This window comes from Giraffa tippelskirchi, chromosome 3 (assembly GCF_054371585.1).
Source record: "Giraffa tippelskirchi isolate mGirTip1 chromosome 3, T2T-mGirTip1v1.2.pri, whole genome shotgun sequence".
Classification (NCBI taxonomy): Eukaryota; Metazoa; Chordata; class Mammalia; order Artiodactyla; family Giraffidae; genus Giraffa; species Giraffa tippelskirchi.
Genome location: NC_137277.1, coordinates 53,227,913 through 53,239,999, shown reverse-complemented (window position 1 = coordinate 53,239,999; position 12,087 = coordinate 53,227,913). Strand labels below are relative to the sequence as shown.

The window sequence follows — 12,087 nt, the reverse complement described above, 5'->3', positions numbered from 1 at the left end:
TCACGACCCAGATAATCATGATGGTGTGATCACTCGCCTAGAGCCAGACATCCTGGAATGTGAAGTCAAGTGGGCCTTAGGAAGCATCACTATGAACAAAGCTAGTGGAGGTGATGGAATTCCAGTTGAGCTATTTCAAATCCTCAAAGATGGTGCTGTGAAAGTGCTGCACTTGATATGCCAGCAAATTTGGAAAACTCAGCAGTGGCCACAGGACTGGAAAAGGTCAGTTTTCATTCCAATCCCAAAGAAAGGCAATGCCAAACAATGCTCAAACTACCGCACAATTGCACTCATCTCACACGCTAGTAAAGTAACGCTCAAAATTCCCCAAGCCAGGCTTCAGCAATACGTGAACCGTGAAATTCCAGATGTTCAAGCTGGTTTTAGAAAAGGCAGAGGAACCAGAGATCAAATTGCCAACATCCGCTGGATCATCAAAAAAGCAAGAGAGTTCCAGAAAAACATCTATTTCTGCTTTATTGACTATGTCAAAGCCTTTGCCTGTGTGGATCACAGTAAACTGTGGAAAATTCTGAAAGAGATGGGAATACCAGACCACCTGACCTGCCTCCTGAGAAATCTGTATGCAGCTCAAGAAGCAACAGTTAGAACTGGACATGGAACAACAGACTGGTTCCGAACTGGGAAAGGAGTACGTTAAAGCTGTATATTGTCACCTTGCTTATTTAACTTACATGAAGAGTACATCATGAGAAATGCTGGGCTGGAGGAAGCACAAGCTGGAAACAAGACTGCCGGAAAAAATACCTATAACCTCAGATACGCAGATGACACCATCCTTATGGCAGAAAGTGAAAAAGAACTAAAGAGCCTCTTGATGAAAGTGAAAGAGGAGAGTGAAAAAGTTAGCTTAAAACTCAACATTCAGAAAACTAAGATTATGCCATCTGGTCCCATCACTTCGGCTTCGCTGATAGCTCAGTTGATAAAGAATCTGACTGCAATGCAGGACACCTCAGTTCGATTCCTGGGTTGAGAAGATCCCCTGGAGAAGGGATAGGCTACCCACTCCAGTATTCTTGGGCTTACCTTGTGGCTCAGCTGGTAAAGAATCTGTCTGCAACTCGGGAGACCTGGGTTCGATCCCTGGGTAGGGAACATCCCTGGAGAAGGAAAAGACTACCCACTCCAGTATTCTGGGCTGGAGAAAGATCACAAACAGTCGGACATGAATTTCACTTTCACTCATCACTTCATGGCAAATAGACAGGGAAATGATGGAGTCAGTAAGAGACTTTATTTTCTTGGGCTCCAAAATCACTGCAGATGGTGACTGCAGTCATGAAATTAAAAGATGCTTGTTCCTTGGAAGAAAAGCTATGACCAACCTAGACAGCATATTAAAAAGCAGAGACATTACTTTGCCAACAAAGGTCTGTCTGCCGCTGCTGCTAAGTCACTTCAGTTGTGTCCGACTCTGTGCAACCCCATGGACTGTAGCCCACCAGGCTCCTCTGTCCATGGGACTCTCCAGGCAAGAATACTGGAGTGGGTTGCCATTTCCTTCTCCAATGCATGCATGCATGCATGCATGCTAAGTCGCTTCAGTCATGTCCGACTCTGTGCGACCCTATAGATAGCAGCCCACCAGTCTCCTCTGTCCACAGGGTTCTCCAGGCAAGAATACTGGAGTGGGTTGCCATTTCCTTCTCCAATACATGCATGCATGCTAAGTCGCTTCAGTAGTGTCCAACTCTGTGCGACCCAATGGGCAGCAGCCCACCAGGCTCCTCTGTCCATGGGATTCTCTAGGCAAGAATATTGGAGTGGGTTGCCATTTCCTTGAAGAATCGACTCATTGAAAAGACCCTGATGCTGGAAAAGATTGAAGGCGGGAGGAGAAGGGGATGACAGAGGATGAGATGGGTGGATGGCATCACCAACTCAATGGACATGAGTTTGAGCAAGGAACATGAGTTTGAGCAGGAGTTGGTGATGAACAGGGAAGCCTGGCAAGCTTCAGTCACAAAGAGTGGGACACAACTGAGCAACTGAACTGAAACCAACATAATTATAAAAGAAAAAAATCACAAGACTGAGAGGGAAAGAGAACAAACCATCTTTGTGGGGCAGGGGGAAATGGCTCACCTGCCAGAGATCAACAAATCATCTTTAAAAATACTATGAAAGAAAGCACTGAAAAACTACTGACAGGAAAGGAGAATAGAAAAAAAAAAAGGAAAGAAAAATACACCTGCTTAAATATATGCAGAAACCACTCACACAACATTCTCTTCCTTCAAAAACAAAATAAAAATATTCAGAAACAAAAACTAACAGGCTTAAAAACCCCAGAGAATAAGACTCAGTTCAGTTCAGTTCTGTTCGGTTGCTCAATCATGTCTGACTCTTTGTGACCCCATGGACTGCAGCACGCCAGGCCTCCCTGTCCATCACCAACTCAGGGAGTTTAGTCAGTGATGCCATCCAACCATCTCATCCTCTCTCGTCCCCTTCTCTCTCACCTTTAATCTTTCCCAGCATCAGGGTCTTTTGAAATGAGTCAGCTCTTCGCATCAGGTGGACAAAGTATTGCAGTTTCAGCTTCAACATCAGTCCTTCCAATGAACATTCAGGGGTGATTTCCTTTAGGATTGACTTGTTTGATCTCCTTGCAGTTCAAGGGACTCTCAAGAGTCTTCTCCAATACCACAGTTCAAAAGCATCAATTCTTTGGCGCTCAGCTTTCTTTATAGTTCAACTCTCACATCCATACATGACTACTGGAAAATGATAGGCTTCACTAGACGGACTTTTGTTGGCAAAGTAATGTCTCTGCTTTTTAATATGCTGTCTAGGTTGGTCATAACTTTCCTTCCAAGGAACAAGCGTCTTTTTATTTCATGGCTGTAATCACCATCTGCAGTGATTTTGGAGCCCAAAAAATAAAGTCTGCCGCTGTTTCCACTGTTTCCCCATCTATCTGCCATAAAGTGATGGGACCAGTTGCCATGATCTTGGTTTTCTGAATGTTGAGCTCGAAGCCAACTTTTTCACTCTCCTCTTTCACTTTCATCAAGAGACTCTTTAGTTCTTCACCTTCTTCCATAAGGGTGGTGTCATCTGCATATCTGAGGTTATTGATATTTCTCCCAGCAATCTTGATTCCAGCTTGTGCTTCCTCCAGCCCAGCGTTTCTCATGATGTACTCTGCATATAAGTTAAATAACCATGGTGACAATATACAGTCTTGACGTATTCCTTTTCCTATTTGGAACCAGTCTGTTGTTCCATGTCCAGTTCTAACTACTGCTTCCTGACCTGCATACAGGTTTCTCAAGAGGCAGGTCAGGTGGTCTGGTATTCCCATCTCTTTCAGAATTTTCCACAGTTTATTGTGATCCACACAGTCAAAGGTTTTGGCATAGTCAATAAAGCAGAAATAGATGTTTTTCTGGAACTCTCTTGCTTTTTTGATGTTCCAGAGGATGTTGGCAATTTGATCTCTGGTTCCTCTGCCTTTTCTAAAACCAGCCTGAACATCTGGAAGTTCACGGTTCATGTATTGCTGAAGCCTGGCTTGAAGAATTTTGAGCATTACTTTACTAGCATGTGAGATGAGTGCAGTTGTGCGGTAGTTTGAGCATTCTTTGGCATTGGAATGAAAACTGACCTTTTCCAGTCCTGTGGCCACGGCTGAGTTTTCCTAATTTGCCGACATACCGAGTGTAGCACTTTCACAACATCATCTTAGAATTTTCAGTAGCCCAGCTGGAATTCCATCATCTCCAGTCACTTTGTGCATACTGATGCTTGCCAAGGCCCACTTGACTTCACATTCCAGGATGTCTGGCTCTAGGTGAGTGATCACACCATCGTGATTATCTGGGTCATGAAGATCTTTTTTGTACAGTTCTTCAGTGTATTCTTGCCACCTCTTCTTAATATCTTCTGCTTCTGTTAGGTCCATACCATTTCTGTCCTTTATCAAGCCCATCTTTGCAAGCCCATCTTTGGTGTCTCTAATTTTCTTGAAGAGATCTCTAGTCTTTCCCATTCTATTGTTTTCCTCTATTTCTTTGCACTGATCACTGAGGAAGGCTTTCTTATCTCTCCTTGCTATTCTTTGGAACTCTGCATTCAAATGGGTATATCTTTCCTTTTCTCCTTTGCTTTTGGCTTCTCTTCTTTTCACAGTTATTTGTAAGGCCTCCTCAGACAGCCATTTTGCTTTTTTGCATCTCTTTTTCTTGGGGATGGTCTTGCTCCCTGTCTCCTGTACAATGTCACGAACCTCCATCCATAGTTCATCAGTCACTCTATCAGATCTAGTCCCTTAAATCTATATCTCGCTTCCACTGTATAAGCATTAGGGATTTGATTTAGGTCATACCTGAATGGTCTAGTGATTTTCCCTACTTTCTTCAACTTAAGTTTGAATTTGGCAACAAGTAATCATGATCTGAGCCACAGTCAGCACCCAGTCTTGTTTTTGCTGACTGTATAGAGCTTCTCCATTGTTGGCCGCAAAGAATATAATCAATCTGATTTCGGTGTTGAGCATCTGGTAATGTCCATGTGTCCAACACACAGTTGTGGATGTGACTGGTGACGGAAGCAAGGTCTGATTCTGTAAAGAGCAATACTGCATAGTAACCTGGAATGTTAGGTCCATGAATCAAGGCAAATTGGAAGTGATCAAACAGGATATGGCAAGAGTGAACGTCAATATTTTAGGAATCAGTGAAATAAAATGGACTGGAATGGGTGAATTTAACTCAGATGATCATTACATCTTGCCCTCTTACTGTGGGCAGGAATACCTTAGAAGAAATGGAGTAGCCATCATAATCAACAAAAGAGTCCAAAATGCAGTACTTGGAATGATCTCTGTTTCTTTCCAAAGCAAACCATTCAATATCACGGTAATCCAAGTCTATACCAGAACCAGTAATACTGAAGAAGCTGAAGATGAATGAGAGATTCTATGAAGACCTACAAGACTTTCTAAAATTAACATCCAAAAAAGATGTCCTTTTCATTATAGAGGACTGGAATGCAAAAGTTATCAAGTGAAGAAACACCTGGAGGTAACAGGCAAACTTGGAACTTTGGCCAGAGTACAGAATAAAGCAGGGAAAAGGCTAATACAATTCTGCCAAGAGAACACATTGGTCATAGCAAACACCCTCTTCTAACACAAGGGAATAAGATTAAATAGTAATAAAAGAAAAAATTCAAAACCCACCCGTTAAACATTTAAAACAGAAACCAACTAAGCTAGTTTTATTACAGAAAAGTGACACTATACTACTTTTGGCAAACCAGTTATAAACAAAACCACTCAGACAGTGTCTTCTCCCTCCTACTCTCCCAAAGGAAGAGAAGAATGATCATCAATGGCCAATGGCAGCTGCAGAAACAGTACCAATGGTCAGCTTCACGCTCAGGAGAGAACACTGTGTCTCCTCCTCGTGGTTTCGGGTGCTCTACACATTCAGAGAAACTTCTCTAGTAACAAACTATAGAAATGATCCCTGAAAGTATAGTCTTAAGCTCCACACCCCAGCCGCTGCTGGGTCTGAGCTAGCTGCAGACTTTACACTGAGGGCAACACAGTTTCCCCCACCACTTTGAAATTTTTTTCTTCTACTGGAAAAACAACAGAAAGAGCTCTTGTAATACAGCTTTCAAATGCTGTCACTTACCAACTCATTTGAACATTTTCACTGAAAATGTAACTTAACAGTTTTAAAAAATCAAATGTAATTTACATAATACAGATGACAGCCAATCACAATCCCAGTCTTTAAAGCCCAGGAGGCATTAAGGGCGGGCCTCTGCCTTTGCTCCTGAGAACCTAGCTGATTCCACTGATTACTCAATCTTAGCGGCTGCATTCAAGCCTGTCCAACAAGTCAGACTTTCAAACTCTCATAAGAGGTCACCATGACTGAGGCAGAGACGGGGAAATGGGTGGGTGAGAATCAGAGATACAAAACAGAACCTTTTTGGTTTTTACCATAGGATTGCACTACTTGCTCACACTTCATCAGTTGTTTTTTTTTTTTTTTATAAATTTATTTATTTTAGTTGGGGGCTAATTACTTTACAATATTGTAATAGTTTTTGCCATACATTGACATGAATCAGCCATGGGTTGACATGTGTTCCCCTTCCTGGACCCCCCACCCACCTCCCTCCCCATCCCATCCCTCTGGGTCATCCCATTGCCCCGGCCCTGAGCCCTTGTCTCATTCATCAGTTTTTAAAACAAAGCTGGTTGCTGCATTGACATCCTTCTTCCCTCCACAAATAATGAGTGCTAACTATGAAACTGTTGTTATCGTTAAGTCATGTCTGACACTTTGCAACCCCATGGACTGCAGCACTCCGGGCTTTCCTGTCCTTCACTTTCTCTCTGAGTTTGCTCAAACTCTTGTCCATTGAGTCCATGATGCCATCCAACCATCTCATCCTCCGTCATCCCTTTCTTCTGCCCTCAGTATTTCCCAGCATCAGGGTCTCTCCAATGAGTTGGCTCTTCGCATAAGGTGGCCAAAGTATTCGAGCTTCAGCCTCAGCATCAGTCCTTCCAATGAATATTCAGGGTTGATTTCCTTTAGGATTGACTGGTTTGGTCTCTTTGCAATTTAATGGACTCTCAAGAGTCTTCTCCAGCATCCCGATTAGAAAGAGTGAAACTATAAAAATGCTACCTAGTATTTGCATCAGCTTGCCAGCCACCATTCATCATTTTAAGTGATTATACAAACAAATATCACCCTATTTTTACAGAGAGGGGGACTGAGGCACAGAAAGATTAGGTAACTTGTTGAGGTCCGTTAATAGCAGAGCTGGTAGGTATCACCCAGCTTTGTTTTCTATGTGCTAAAGATTACTCTAGGTACTGGGCAAACAGAGGTCCCTACTTTCACAAAAAGCTTACACTCTGGTAGGGGAGAGAGATGACGACAATTACCTGAGAGGATGAGATGATGAGGCATGCAGAGGATAAGTGTTCAAACAGAGAGGCATTTGACGGCCACTTCAGATTTGGGTGCTCAGGGAAGGCCTCTTTTTGGAGGTTGCATTTAAGTGGAGAAAACAATGAATACAATGTCCCAAAGAAAGGAACTAGGTTGTGTATTCCAGCAACTGGAAGACAGCTAGAGAACACAGGGTAGTAGGAAAAGGGGAGGTGCAGGCAGGCCAATGTCTGAGGATTTTCTAAGTAAGGCCGAGGCCTAGGGAGTCTGCTTCTTCAGGTCTGCTGTGGGAGTTCTAACTCCTTTGCCATTCATTTGCTGAAGGTCAGAAATTTCTTCTAAACCTGCTCTAATTGAACTCTGTCATCACTGCCCACCCCATTGCTCTACCTAATTCAGTTCCTCCTCCGTTTCCCCCATTAACACAAGGAATCATTATCCACACATTTGATCAAGTCAGAAGACCCGACAGTTATCCTTGATAGCTCCTCTCACTCATGTCTTCAGTGATCCTGATGAAATAAAATTTATGTTTTATATTTCAAAGCATAACATGACAAAATTAAACCTAAAATTCTGTGTGTTTGTCTGGGCTTCCTCCGTCAAATGCAGTGTGCATCATTACACGTTAATCAGAGTTCCTCAAAGATGGGAGTGCTGGTCAATCATAAATCTTTTTTTTCTTTCTTTTGACATTAGCAATGGGATTTCTTAAAAGAATATCATTCTTTCTCACCTCTGTAGGAGGGCATGGTGACTTGCTGCTTACTTTGTACAAGTTCACTGGGACCACCTGGTTCCTTGATGAACTTTATGTAAAATATCAGTATGTCATTTTGATGTACAATTCTTTGAAAAATCTATATGACTGTCTTCAACTTCTAACAGCTTTCTGAAAGTCTGCTTCTCAGGTTAATCCTCAGATTGGCTCAAATAAAACTCCCATTTTTTTCCCTTCTTCTTGTTAGTTGAATTTTGTCAACAAATCAACCCCAATTCCCGTCAACTTTACCACTTACGTATCTCACAGATCTCCTCTTTCTCTATCATCACTTCACCTTCTCCTAGGTAGACAGATGCAGCAGATGCCTAACTGGCCCTCACACTCGCCACCTGGTTGCTGTTGATTAGGCACTAAGTCATATCTTATTCTTTGTGACTCCATGGACTGTAGCCCGCCAGGTTCCTCTGTGCCAACTCACTCGTCCCCAAAAGTATAACTGCCACGGAGCTTTTACAGTGACCTTAAAATGCACAGCAGATGTGGTCACTCTCCTTCCATAGCTGCACACTACCCTTAGCTTTCTGTCCACCATGCATCAGCCAAATCCTGCCTTCTTTCATTCCTCCTCTGGGCTAAAGTCCTATAAATCCTAAGCCTACACATGTTCTATTTCCTTAGTTTAGACTGAGACACAGAGAAAAAAATCACTATACAGGACAGGAAGTGATGTCTGCCTACATGTTCAGGAGAGTGACTTGACTGACAGGAGAGTACAGGAAGGAAAGTAACTTTGTCTTAATACCCTTGAAAGTGAAAGTCAGTCAATCCTGTCTGACTCTTTGTGACCCCATGGATTATACAGTCCAAAACACTGGAGTGGGTAGCCTGTCCCTTCTCCAGCAGATCTTCCTGACGCAGGAATCGGGAATCAAACTGGTGTCTCCTGTATTGCAGGTGGATTCTTTACCAACTGAGCTGTGAGAGAAGCCCTTAATACCCTTGGGCCACACCTGATGTGTGAAAGAGCTCATGACCTGTAAATCCAATCAGAAAACAAAAACTCAAAACTGCATCAGAGAAATTCCCCCCTCATTTCATTGGAAAAATCACAGATGGTGTTCCCTGGAATTTCAGTTTGAGCATCAGCATCAGTCCTTCTGATGAATATTCAGGACTCATTTCCTTTTAGGGTCACAGCAGCCGCATACTTTGTACAGATAGTGACATTTCTCATATAAAGGCAGATTCTTTTCCGGGGGGGGGGGGTTTCACACTGTGCAGCTTTCTCTCATGCCTCAGACAATAAAAAAATGTACCTGCAACGTGGGAGACCTGGGCTCGAGCCCTGGATTGGAAAGATTCCCTGGAAAAGAGCACGGCTACCTACTCCAGTACTCTTGCCTGGAGACTCCCTATGGATAGAGAAGACTAGCACACTACATACAGCCCATGAGGTTGCAAAGAATTGGACGAGACTAAATCGAATCTATGGTTTTTCCAATAGTCATGTATGGATGTAAGAATTGGACTATAAAGAAAACGAAGCACGAAGACTTGAGGCTTTTGAACTGTGTTGTTGGAGGAGACTCTTGAGATTCCCTTGGACTGCAGAGATCCAAACAGTCCATTCTAAAGGAAATCAGACCTGGGTGTTTATTGAAAGGACTAATGCTGAAGCTGAAACTCCAATAGCTTGGTCAGCTGATGCAAAGAACTGACTCACTGAAAAAGACCCTCATGCAGGGAAAGATTGAAGAGGGGAAGAAGAGGATGACAGATGATGAGATGATTGGATGGCATCACCGACTTGATAAACATTAAATATGAGCAAGCTCCCGGAGATAGGGACGGACAAGGAAGCCTGGAGTGCTGCTCTTCCCGGGGTCGCAAAGACTCCGAGACGACTGAGCGACTGAACTAACTGTAGCACAAAACTAGCGGCAGTTTACGGAAGCTTACTTCCTCAAACCTAGGTTGAGACCTAAACCTCAACAGCATTCTCAATTGCTCAGGCACGCCCGACTCTGCAACGCCCGGCTTCTCTGTCCACCACGAATTCCTGAAGGCCACCTAAATTCAACGGGATAGTAGCCCAATCTTATTCTAATAAGCATTACACCACAATAAAACTCTAAATAGGGCCCAATATAACTAAATGGCTCATGAAAGGCATATAAATTTTACTTTCCAGAGCACTAAATGGAAACGAAACCACTCAGACGGCGCTTTTTCCCCTCTTGCTCTCCTGAAAAGAAGAGAAGAACGATCATCAACGGCCCCCAGCAGCTGCAAACGCAGCACCGAACGCCATCTTCACGCTCAGGAAAAAACGCTGCATCTCCTCCTCGTGGTTTCGGGTGCTCTACACGTTCAGAGAAACTTCTCTAGTCACGAACTATAGAAATGATCCCTGAAAGTATAGTCTTAACCTCCACCCCACAGCCGCTGCTGGGTCCGCGGGAGCCGCCCACGTTACACTGACGGCCACATCGGTGTCGCGCCCCACACCCCTCACAAACATTTTCCATATTACATCCCGTAACTTGGTAAAACGGCAAACTTCAAAATACCATATTCGCCCGGAAATAGCCCAGAAACACTTCAAAGCCGCAGTAAGCCTCATTAGCATACGGCTTCCTGGCACCCAATCACAGGCGGCCGCTTCCGACTCTACTCCAGGCTGCCACAGCCCCAGCCACCGCATCCGGAGCCCCCGCACCCAGGCAGGGTCGCCGCGCCCCTCTGCAGGCCGAGCACACGCTTCCTGCCGCGAGTCCGCGTGGACGGCCTCTGCCTGCTGAAGTCCGTCTGCTTGGAGAAGCCAGGTTTCCTTTGTCTTGAAAGAGAGGTGGGGGCGAGGAGGGAGGAAAAAAGAGACAGAGAACTAGTCTAATCCTGCATAATAACAAGGGCACCCATGGTGGTTTCTGAACGTCTTCTCCATGATAGGCATTTTAGCCCCTGGTCTCACTTCCTCCTCTAAAGGGAAAGGGTGTGGTTATGGCCCCATTTTCACACATGCTGGCTGGAGCACCTGTCACAAAGCTCCTCAAGGGAACCACAGGTGCTACTAGGTACACGTGGCACTTGATCAAGCCTGGTTCTTTCTGGAAAGCCACGGTGTCTTCATCAGGCGGTCTGAGCTCCAGTCAAGTTCATTTCTCTAAGAAAGCATTACACACACCATCTCAAACTTTGGTCATGAATGACTGATCATACTGGCTTCCGCAACTCAGAGGAAGCCGACCCATTTACTTGTGGCAAAAGTTAGTCCCAGCTTCTCAAAGAACACGCCTTATATACGATGCTGTGTAACCGTTTTCCTCACTTAACTTCCTGTTGTAATGACGTTTCTGCCCCAGGTCTTCCAGCATGCCAGAAAGCACAGTGCTCTGTGAACATGCAGCCCGTGGTGTTCTGAATCAACCACGTTTTTCATTGCATCACAGTAACATGAATAAAGTGACTATCATTTCATCTCATCCTACCACCTCTAGTTGAGCAGTTGCTTACGTCTTGAGTTATAAGGTCCCTTCCAGTCACTTTCACACGGTATCCATTCTCTGCTCCTCCAACCTTTCTGGGGACTCCTCACCATCCATGTCAATCTTGGCCTCCTTCAAGCAGATTCTAAGTTCTTCTCATCTCTTCTGGATGCCTCCCTTCATCTTCCCAGCTAACAGTGACCACACTGTGCTTTGTGTACATAGCTCACTGGGTTATAAATGCATTTATTTCCCCCTACTCAACTGTGAGGTCTTTAAAAGCAGGAACCAGGTCATATTTATCTCTGCATCTCCAGCCGGTTGCCAGCCACTGTAGCTACCCAGCAAATGCATACTACTGAATGAATGACGAATCAATGAATGTATCATTCTTTCCCTCAACCTGGTTACTGACATAACTATTGCAAACTGCCTGGTTCCCCCCCCCCTTTTTCTCTACTCCTGCTCCAATAAGGGCAACCTATCTAATCACTGCTGATGGTGATTGCAGCCATGAAATTAAAAGACGCTTACTCCTTGGAAGGAAGGTTATGACCAACCTAGATAGCATATTTAAAACCAGAGACGTTGCTTTGCCAACAAAGGTCCGTCTAGTCAAGGCTATGGTTTTTCCAGTGGTCATGTATGGATATGAGAGTTGGACGGTGAAGAAAGCTGACAGCCAAAGAATTGATGCTTCCGAACTGTGGTGTTGGAGAAGACTCTTGAGAGTCCCTTAGACTGCAAGAAGATCTAACCAGTCCATCCTAAAGGAGATCAGTCCTGGGTGTTCATTGGAAGGACTGATATTGAAGCTGAAAGTCCAATACTTTGGCCACCTCATGCGAAGAGTTGACTCATTGGAAAAGACCCTAATGCTGGGAAGGATTGGGGGCAGGAGGAGAAGGGGATGACAGAGGATGAG

General features: G+C 44.2%; 1 protein-coding gene and 2 non-coding genes across 51 annotated transcripts in view; all 3 read right to left on the bottom strand.

The window, feature by feature from the left end:
- Positions 1-12,087, bottom strand: part of TEX14 (testis expressed 14, intercellular bridge forming factor) — a 218,223-nt gene that overhangs the window by 94,321 nt on the left and 111,815 nt on the right. The window lies entirely within an intron of this gene.
- LOC145544082 (small nucleolar RNA U3) lies at positions 5,304-5,517 on the bottom strand. Its single transcript, XR_014081301.1, has one exon. It is a non-coding gene; the product is annotated as a small nucleolar RNA U3 (small nucleolar RNA).
- LOC145544080 (small nucleolar RNA U3) lies at positions 9,888-10,103 on the bottom strand. Its single transcript, XR_014081299.1, has one exon. It is a non-coding gene; the product is annotated as a small nucleolar RNA U3 (small nucleolar RNA).